The sequence below is a fragment of the Lissotriton vulgaris genome, unplaced genomic scaffold, assembly GCF_964263255.1.
Source record: "Lissotriton vulgaris unplaced genomic scaffold, aLisVul1.2 SCAFFOLD_570, whole genome shotgun sequence".
Taxonomy (NCBI): domain Eukaryota; kingdom Metazoa; phylum Chordata; class Amphibia; order Caudata; family Salamandridae; genus Lissotriton; species Lissotriton vulgaris.
The window spans coordinates 269,184-279,974 of NW_028255158.1; positions in this window are offsets into that span (position 1 = coordinate 269,184).

Below are 10,791 nucleotides of genomic sequence, written 5' to 3' on the forward strand. Positions count from 1 at the left end.
CAGAGGTGAATCCTAGACATAAAACAAACAAGCATTGGTAAAGCCATTAGTTCTGGTCAAGGCAAATGTGCTGTATTTGCTGTTTATTTACTTATTTTATTGCAAACATATGCAGTAGACATTAAAATGGTATAAGTAAGAATAAATAAAAATGCTACTGCCAAAAGGTTGCATGCAGGTTGAAAAAAAGTAAGTAATAATTGATCCATCGCAAGAATAAATAAAAAAAAATGAAATGAAAGAAGAATTTTGCCTATCACCTCTGGCACTGATGTGGTATACTTTTTAGGAAGATGTGCACATACGCAACAGTGAAATTACGTCATTCATGTTGATGAGTGCCAATGGATGTAGTGCTTCGCATTGCTTCCTGTTGCAGGCTGTGGTGGGTGGAAGCAAAATGCGAATGGAACAGACCAGCGTGGGCCGAGAAATCCCAGGGTTTGGCTTTGCTGCGAGGTGGGGGTGGGTGTGCACAGCATGGGGTTGGCCTTATGCATGGTAATAAAATATGACTTTACGTTATTTAAACTCTTGAAATTCACTGAAGAAAACCAAAAGTTAAAGTGACGCTATGGTTAGGTATGGTAATAATATCTTACTTTGCATTAAAAAAAACTCACAAATTCACTGAAGAAACCTAACATTAAAGCAACATTATAATTAAGTGAAAATGTCAACTTAAATGTAACTTTTTAAACTAAATTAAAGCACTGAAATTCAACAGTTATAGTTATTTCAAGTAACTGTAACTCATGTAAAGTAATATTTTATTGCCATGTGTAATGCCAACCCCTGCCATGCACACCCCCCCACCCCCATAACCACTGCAGTAGCCATCCAACTCTCACTGGGTTTCTCGACCTGCACTTGATGGATGACCCCAAAACTTAACATGAAGGACCTAAGATGGATGAACTTTTTGGGGGGGAAAGTTTCATGAAGAGGCATCAAATGCTGCCGAAGTTATTAGTAAGACAATAAATCAATTCCGAGTCTTAACTAGGTCCTAACAATAACTACACTGTGATAGTGTCAATACCAGGCTGTGTGTACAAGCTCCACATTGTATAAATGGAACAACTGAAACGCATCACCAGCCCTATTGAAATAAAGCAACTTCAAAAAATATTGTTGGAGTGATGTCTTTTCCTTTCCTAAATGAAATATATATTATTTCAAACTGCCCGATTTGTTGAGGTGGCGTCCCTTTCGAGGCGGCACTGTGACCTGCACGCATTAATATATACATGTAAAAGTGGTTCCGTTTGCTAATGTATGTGGTCAAACGTTTGTATTTTGAGGAAGCCAGTTTGTGCTTTATGAAATAGAAAAGCTTTTTTGATGTTCGTGCCATATAAAACTCCAAAAATAAATACATTAATTAATTAATCTTTTCTAGCAAACTGTTGTCTGTAGGTTCTGAATTCTTTCTGCTCATTATTCTTTTTAAATAAGTCTTACCAATATGTTATCTATTGTTTCTTTTTGTGCCTTAGGGTCAATGTGTTTTGGCCCTCAGCGGTTTTAGCTTTGTCAGGCACAGGGGGTTTGGACACTAATGCTGCTCAGCATTTTTGAAATTGTCTTTATTCTTGTAGCTGCAAGGGGTTGTGAATGTAAATGTTTCTGTCTTTGTATTGCATAATTGAATAGATTATTGTTGCTTTGAATAACATCGTGGCTTTTAAAAAGCCTCCCGTATACCAGTCACAAGGAAGACTAGTCCTGAACATGCTAGCCAGAAACAGAGACCTTTATTCAAAGGTAGAATAATTTGCATTTTTTTTTCTTTCTGGTAATATCTACATATATAACTTTAAATACTATTTCCTGCAGCATTGAATTCGCACCATGTACAAGTTGCAACTGGCGATTTCTTCCAGGAACACATAAAAGACTAACCTTGTGCTGTAACAACTGGAGTCAAAGTATAGTAACTATCTTTGCATATGAATGGTGACATCATGTTAAAATTAGTGCATGCAATGTTGTGTGCTTTGCTGACTGCACTAAACACACAGACATTTATATGCAGAGTTAGGAATTTGGGGTGTTGGTGAATTTAAGAAAAGTCAGGATTAGGGTACTTGGCTATGCCCAGAAGTCTATTTCTATTGCTTAGGCCAGTCCTCTGTGCCTTGGACACGCAATGAAGCAGAGGGCCGGCAAGGCCTCCCTTTGGGGAGCAGAATCAAGCCAAGGTGCATTGTAGGAAGTGCGGCTTGTGGTGCCTGAGAAAAACTCTAATGAGTGTCATGTGTTGAGATGCAGACCAGGCTTCTGATCGCAGAGGTGATAGTTGTTTTTGTTCTCTAGGGATTGTCCTCGGGTTGTTTTATTGTTTGCACGTTTCCTTCTACTTCTACCTCAGTGAACGTTGCACCAGGCACACTAAAGCCTTGTCAGTTTACCATGTAAAGATATAATCCTGAGTAATCCTGAGAGGAGGCTTCACCTCCTCTTCATTCAGCTGTATCATGTAAGCATGGGCGGAAAATCCGTTACGCTCGCGGATTTTGCGGATTTTCGGGAAATCCGCAATCCGCGAGATTTGCGGATTTCCCGCAAAATCCGCAAATTCGCACGCAGCGGATTTTTTGGGCGGCGCGCGGCGTTGGTGATACAATTTTTGCGGCGCGCGGCGTTTATCATCGTTTGCCGAGTTGTTTTTTTCGATAGTTTGCGAGTGCTGAGCCATTTTGGATCTTGCTGTGTGATCCCGCGGGAATTGGCGAGCGCGATTACGTCATCGCGGCTTGCCAGCGATAGTTTGTCAACGCGAGTACGGCGAGATCTCGTCTCGCGGTACTTCGCAATTGCGAGATTTGAGATGCGGCGAGCGAAAATATAAATTTGCAATTCTGCACAAGAAATCCACCAGCAAGCAGCATAAACCTTCTAGAAATGATGATTTTTATGTGAATAACTCCTTAGTTTGACATTTGCCTGCACTTTTTTAGCGAGGAGTCCATTTTGGGGAGGGGGGCAGGGGGGTGGGAGGAAGGAAGTGCCCCATAGTCTTCAACTTCCTGTTCCTGTTCAGCAGGCTCCTCCCAGTGCTTTGTCCATCTCCTGGTCACTTTTCATTTGGATGTGCAGCTGGAAGGATTACTTTTTGTGGATGCTGCTGGATCTTTGGATTTGAGGCCTTTTTGACTTTCTTTGGATCACTGTTGGATTAGAAATTTTACAAGTAAGTTTGTTTGGGGCAATACAGTTGCTGCAATTAAAATTTTGGAATTTTCGATTTTTGGGCTGTTTTGGGGCCTGGTACTCAGTGGTGGGTGGACTGAGTCTTTCTGTGGGGTGTCTTGAATTTAAACATCATGGAGGGGCTGGATGGCTTGGGATTGTGCTTATTTTTCAGTGATTTTCGTTTTTTTGGGCTGTACTTGTGGCCTTTTCACCAGGGGTAGTGAGTGTTGCATGGGCCTAGTCTTTCTGTGGGGTGTCTTGAATTTAAACATCATGGAGGGCATGGATGGAATGGGATTGTGCTGATTTTTCTGTGTTTTTCGATTTTTGACCTGTTGTTGGGGCCTTGACCAGGGGTAGTGAGTGGTGCATGGGCCTAGTCTTTCTGTGGGCTGTCTTGAATTTAAACATCATGTAGGCCATGGATGGAATGGGATTGTGCTGATTTTGCAGTGTTTTTCGATTTTTGGGGGTGTTCATGGGGAGGGACATGCCATGTGGCTGGTGGCCATTTTGAGTGCAGCTACAGGCACTGGCCATGTGCTGGCAGGCAAGTGGCCATTTTGAATGCAGGCTTTGTTGTTAGGCCTCCAACCATTTTGCCTACTTTTCAACCTTTATTTATGCCCAGGGGTAGTGAGTCTTGCATGGGCCTAGTCTTTCTGTGGGTTGTCTTGAATTTAAACATCATGGAGGCCATGGATGGAATGGGATTGTGCAGATTTTTCAGTGATTTTCGTTTTTTGGGCCTGTACTTGTGGCCTTTTCACCAGGGGTATTTGAGTCTAGCATGGGCCTAGTCTTTCTGTGGGCTGTCTTCAACTTAAACATCATGGAGGGCATGGATTGAATGGGATTGTGCTGATTTTTCTGTGTTTTTCGATTTTTGACCTGTTGTTGGGGCCTTGACCAGGGGTAGTGAGTGGTGCATGGGCCTAGTCTTTCTGTGGGGTGTCTTGAATTTAAACATCATGTAGGCCATGGATGGAATGGGATTGTGCTGATTTTGCAGTGTTTTTCGATTTTTGGGGGTGTTCATGGGGAGGGACATGCCATGTGGCTGGTGGCCATTTTGAGTGCAGCTACAGGCACTGGCCATGTGCTGGCAGGCAAGTGGCCATTTTGAATGCAGGCTTTGTTGTTAGGCCTCCAACCATTTTGCCTACTTTTCAACCTTTATTTATGCCCAGGGGTAGTGAGTCTTGCATGGGCCTAGTCTTTCTGTGGGTTGTCTTGAATTTAAACATCATGGAGGCCATGGATGGAATGGGATTGTGCTGATTTTGCAGTGTTTTTCGATTTTTGGGGGTGTTCATGGGGAGGGGCATGCCATGTGGCTGGTGGCCATTTTGAGTGCAGCTACAGGCACTGGCCATGTGCTGGCAGGCAAGTGGCCATTTTGAATGCAGGCTTTGTTGTTAGGCCTCCAACCATTTTGCCTACTTTTCAACCTTTATTTATGCCCAGGGGTAGTGAGTCTTGCATGGGCCTAGTCTTTCTGTGGGTTGTCTTGAATTTAAACATCATGGAGGCCATGGATGTAATGGGATTGTGCTGATTTTTCTGTGTTTTTCGATTTTTGACCTGTTGTTGGGGCCTTGACCAGGGGTAGTGAGTGGTGCATGGGCCTAGTCTTTCTGTGGGGCGTCTTGAATTTAAACATCATATAGGGCATGGATGGAATGGGATTGTGCTGATTTTGCAGTGTTTTTCGATTTTTGGGGGTGTTCATGGGGACAGGCCATGTGGGTGGGGGCCATTTTGAGTGCTGGTACAGGCAGGCCCTGGCCATGTGCTAGGAGGCAAGTGGCCATTTTGAATGCAGGCTTTGTTGTTAGGCCTCCAACCATTTTGCCTACTTTTCAACCTTTATTTATGCCCAGGGGTAGTGAGTCTTGCATGGGCCTAGTCTTTCTGTGGGTTGTCTTGAATTTAAACATCATGGAGGCCATGGATGGAATGGGATTGTGCAGATTTTTCAGTGATTTTCGTTTTTTGGGCCTGTACTTGTGGCCTTTTCACCAGGGGTATTTGAGTCTAGCATGGGCCTAGTCTTTCTGTGGGCTGTCTTCAACTTAAACATCATGAAGGGCATGGATTGAATGGGATTGTGCTGATTTTTCTGTGTTTTTCGATTTTTGACCTGTTGTTGGGGCCTTGACCAGGGGTAGTGAGTGGTGCATGGGCCTAGTCTTTCTGTGGGGTGTCTTGAATTTAAACATCATGGAGGGCATGGATGGAATGGGATTGTGCTGATTTTGCAGTGTTTTTCGATTTTTGGGAGTGTTCATGGGGACAGGCCATGTGGGTGGGGGCCATTTTGAGTGCTGGTACAGGCAGGCCCTGGCCATGTGCTAGGAGGCAAGTGGCCATTTTGAATGCAGGCTTTGTTGTTAGGCCTCCAACCATTTTGCCTACTTTTCAACCTTTATTTATGCCCAGGGGTACTAGTGAGTCTTGCATGGGCCTAGTCTTTCTGTGGGTTGTCTTGAATTTAAACATCATGGAGGCCATGGATGGAATGGGATTGTGCAGATTTTTCAGTGATTTTCGTTTTTTGGGCCTGTACTTGTGGCCTTTTCACCAGGGGTATTTGAGTCTAGCATGGGCCTAGTCTTTCTGTGGGGTGTCTTGAATTTAAACATCATGGAGGCCATGGATGTAATGGGATTGTGCTGATTTTTCTGTGTTTTTCGATTTTTGACCTGTTGTTGGGGCCTTGACCAGGGGTAGTGAGTGGTGCATGGGCCTAGTCTTTCTGTGGGGCGTCTTGAATTTAAACATCATATAGGGCATGGATGGAATGGGATTGTGCTGATTTTGCAGTGTTTTTCGATTTTTGGGGGTGTTCATGGGGACAGGCCATGTGGGTGGGGGCCATTTTGAGTGCTGGTACAGGCAGGCCCTGGCCATGTGCTAGGAGGCAAGTGGCCATTTTGAATGCAGGCTTTGTTGTTAGGCCTCCAACCATTTTGCCTACTTTTCAACCTTTATTTATGCCCAGGGGTAGTGAGTCTTGCATGGGCCTAGTCTTTCTGTGGGTTGTCTTGAATTTAAACATCATGGAGGCCATGGATGGAATGGGATTGTGCAGATTTTTCAGTGATTTTCGTTTTTTGGGCCTGTACTTGTGGCCTTTTCACCAGGGGTATTTGAGTCTAGCATGGGCCTAGTCTTTCTGTGGGCTGTCTTCAACTTAAACACCATGGAGGGCATGGATTGAATGGGATTGTGCTGATTTTTCTGTGTTTTTCGATTTTTGACCTGTTGTTGGGGCCTTGACCAGGGGTAGTGAGTGGTGCATGGGCCTAGTCTTTCTGTGGGGTGTCTTGAATTTAAACATCATGGAGGGCATGGATGGAATGGGATTGTGCTGATTTTGCAGTGTTTTTCGATTTTTGGGGGTGTTCATGGGGACAGGCCATGTGGGTGGGGGCCATTTTGAGTGCTGGTACAGGCAGGCCCTGGCCATGTGCTAGGAGGCAAGTGGCCATTTTGAATGCAGGCTTTGTTGTTAGGCCTCCAACCATTTTGCCTACTTTTCAACCTTTATTTATGCCCAGGGGTACTAGTGAGTCTTGCATGGGCCTAGTCTTTCTGTGGGTTGTCTTGAATTTAAACATTATGGAGGGCATGGATGGATTGGGATTGTGCTGATTTTGCAGTGTTTTTCGATTTTTTTTGTGCTCTATAACTGAACTGATGTTCCTCTGTCTTCCATTTTTTTTAGGTGCACAAGACTCAAGAGAACCACCAGTGCCAGGAAGAAGTCCTGCAGCGGTGTGTGTGTGCAGCATAACGTCACGCGACGTCACGTCTGGCCTCAGACAACTCTACAATTCGTGCAACTGCGGCCTGCTGTCTGACCTGCTCTGAAGAAGATGGCCCCGCCCCCAAAGAAAGTTCTCCGTAGCTCCTCTAGCAAGAAAGTTGCTAGTAAGGAGCAGAAGAAGCAAGTTACCAAGGAGGCTGGTGTGCCACCCGCCACGTTTTTTGGGAGCAAAAAAAAAAGTACGCCTGCTGCAGCAGGTTCTGCTGGGGACCAAGCTGGGAGCAGCACCCCTGCTCCATTGGGTTCAGTGCCTCCACCACCACGCCAACTTAAGTCAAAGCCCTTGAGTGCTTCAGAGGCAGTCAGTGTACTTCTCCAATCACCATCGACCAGTGATGTTGGCTCATCGCAAGAAAGTAGCAGCAATGTCCCTGAATCAACACAGCCGCAACAACAACACCATGTGCAAGTACACGCCCAAGTACATGTGGAAGGAGAGGCAGCAAAAGGAGATGCGCAAGCAAAGGTGCATGGAGGTTCACAAGTGCCCACAATAGTTGTTCCTCCCGAAGTAGGGGCACATCAGGAAATCGACAATGAAGCCGAGGTATCATTGGAAGCCACTCCTCCTGATGATCATTCATTGTCTTCCACATCCCTAGCAAGGAAAAGATCAAGGGGGGTGTCTAGATCTTCTTCAGCCCACCTCCTTCTGATGCAAGTGATCTGTCTTGGGAACCACAACTGCGGTCTGACAGTGAGGCACACCATGATCTGACACCGGTACCTAAGCGTAAAAGGAAGGTCGTCCAAAAACTCAAACCTATGGAGTGTGATGAGGCTCAACAAGAAGTGACAGATACTGCTGGTGATGAAGCCTCTCACGATGACGACGAGCCAGTCATCACAAAGGTCACTGCAGCCCCACCGGGCATGCAGCAAAGAGACATTTTGACCCTATCCCGAGAAGCTGCTGAGCGTGATGATGATGTCGGCGAGGAGGCAATGGAAATGGAATCATTAGATTTGGAGTTAAGTAGTACACCAAAACCTACCGCTTCCATATTTCTTCGCAAGAAGGTACCCACCTCGTCCTCGACCTCAATTCGTGGTGGTGAAAGTGCAAAACGTACTGAAGTTCGGCAATCCACATCCTCCACTTCATCTGGCATTAGCAGCAGGACCACCACCACCAGTATCGCCGCCTCCTCCGGCCCCCAAAGACATTTCAAGTCTCCAGTTTGGGACTTCTTTAGTGTTTGCCCAAAAAAGGAAAACGTAGCCATTTGTAGCCTTTGTAAGCTTCGAGTTAGTCGTGGTAAGCTTGGTTCTAACTATGGTACCGGAGGCCAGAGAGGTCATCTTGAGAGAAGGCACGCTGTCCAATGGTTTCCGCACCTAGAGGCGGTCAAGAAAGCCGGAATTGCACGTAATGAAAACGTTGATTTTTCATCTGCTGATGACGAGGAGGTAGAAGAAGACGATTCAAACACTTCACTTACACCCAGTTCCCATGTCAGCAGCACACCCCATGGGAGCCACACTAAGAGTGTGGGAGAGAGTGAGACATCAATGCGGAAAAGTTCATCAGCGAGCGTAATTGGGTCGAAGAGATCATCATCATCCCGTAAATCATTGGTCCAGGGCAACATTAAAAAGATGTTGTTTACAGAAGCGCAATATGAACGCAACCACCCAATGACCCGTCTGTATAACACTAAGCTGGCTAAAATGCTAGCTCTGGACCTTCTCCCTTTTTCTTTTGTAGAAGGGGTTGGTTTTCTAGAATTAGTGACAGCGCTCTGCCCTAAATGGAAGGTTCCTAGCCGGTTCTATTTTGCCCGAGTTGCGGTTCCAGCACTACATGAAGATGTTCTGAAGGTGATTGGGGCAGCTTTGCAGAAGAGTGCTGTTCACACTATACATCTGACAACAGACATGTGGACCAGTGGCGCAGGCGCTGATTACATGTGCATCACTGCACACTGGGTCTCTTTTTCAGGGGCTAAAGCAAAGCTAAACTCAGGTGTTGACACTAACATTGTTTTTAAAGGTGCTCGGAAACATGCAACACTAGCCATGTTTGGTTTGGAGAAACGTCACACAGCAGAAAACATTTTGGATGTCTTTAACACAAATATCCTTAACTGTCTGTCCCCACTAAAACGCAAGGTTGGTTATGTTTCCACGGACAATGGCGCCAATATAGTTAAGGCCATGAGGGACGGTTACTATTTCAGAGTGCCGTGTTTGGCGCACTGTATAAACCTGGTTGTCCAAAAATTCTTGGGTAATAAACGCAGTGCAGCGTACGGTGTATTGGAGACCTGCCGAAAAATTTGCAAGCATTTCAGGCATTCTTTTAAGGCCCGGAAGCAGCTGAGGAGCATGCTATATCAATGTCAAATGCCAGTGAAAGCACTCATCCAGGAGGTGGTAACACGTTGGAACTCAACCTTCTACATGCTTGAGCGTCTGTATGAGCAGTATACGGAACTCGATCAATATTTCTTGAAAGAGGGTATAGAGGAGCTGAGGATGGGTGGGCCGCAATGGAACATAGTTGAAAGCCTGACACGCATGCTTCGTCCTTTTGAGGTCTTCACGCGTGCAGTCAGCAAGGAGGACTCTAATTTGGGAAAAGCTATCCCATTGTTGTACATGCTGGAGGACCAACTGAAGGAGGTGTGTTCTGTGTTTGGAAAAGATGACAAAAAGCAAGACTCTTTGCTTCTGGCTGAGCAATTATTAGAGCTCCTACAAGGTGATGAACGTCTTAAAAAGATCCACTCAGAACAGCATTACATTTGTGCTACTATTCTGGATCCACGCTACAAAAAGGCGCTGGCAGGCCAAGCATTCTTTCCTTTTAATGATGAACATGTTCCAAAGTACAAACGTTGGCTAGCCTTGTCAGCCAAGAAGTTTGAAACAGAACGGCTGGAAATTGAAGGAAATGGCAGTACATCAGCAGGCCATCCCCAGTCAAAACAATCCACTTCTGCACCTGTGGCTGTGGCACAAGTGACCTCTCAGCCGTTAAAGACACCGGCAACCGGATCATCTGCACGAAAGACAACAGAAACATTGGAGGCTGAAGAGGATTGGCTAGCTCTGCATGGGTTTGGTTCTCAAAAGGTCAGAGGCACAGCAAGAGCTAAGCAAAGTGGAGGAACCTTGGATGAGGACCTTGAGTCGATGGTGAAGGACTATCTGAATGACTCAACAGAGGTCTATGTTAATTCTGACCCATTGGCGTATTGGCATGGGAAAAAAGAATTGTGGCCACAGCTCACCAACCTGGCTTTAAACTACTTGTCTTGCCCACTCGCAAGTGTGTCTTCTGAACGGGTTTTCAGTGCGGCTGGTGGGATTGTAACTCCCAAACGGAGCCGCCTCTCGCCCAAAAATGTGGAGAGGTTAACAATGATCAAGATGAATCAGCACCTCATACCACCAGATTTCAGAGTACGAGAGAGCGTGCCGGATGAAGAGGAGGTGGCCAGCAACATAGATGAGGGAATTTCTACTCTGTCAGGTGACACTGACCTCACCCTGCCTGAATTCGCAGAGTATGATGACGAAGCCTTATTCTTATTCCTGGACCGTGATTCCGACTTCGAGCCCTGAAAATGAGACAACAAATCAATAACTTTCTTTTTCATCCTTATTCACTTTTATTCCTGTGTGTCTGTCTTTCTTTGTTGTGCACAGTTAATATAATTCAAACTTTAATCAGATAATCACAAAAACAAGCCCATCAGCAGAACTGTCTTCACTTGTTTGCTAATTTATTTGAAGGTGCCGCAGTCTGCATTCCT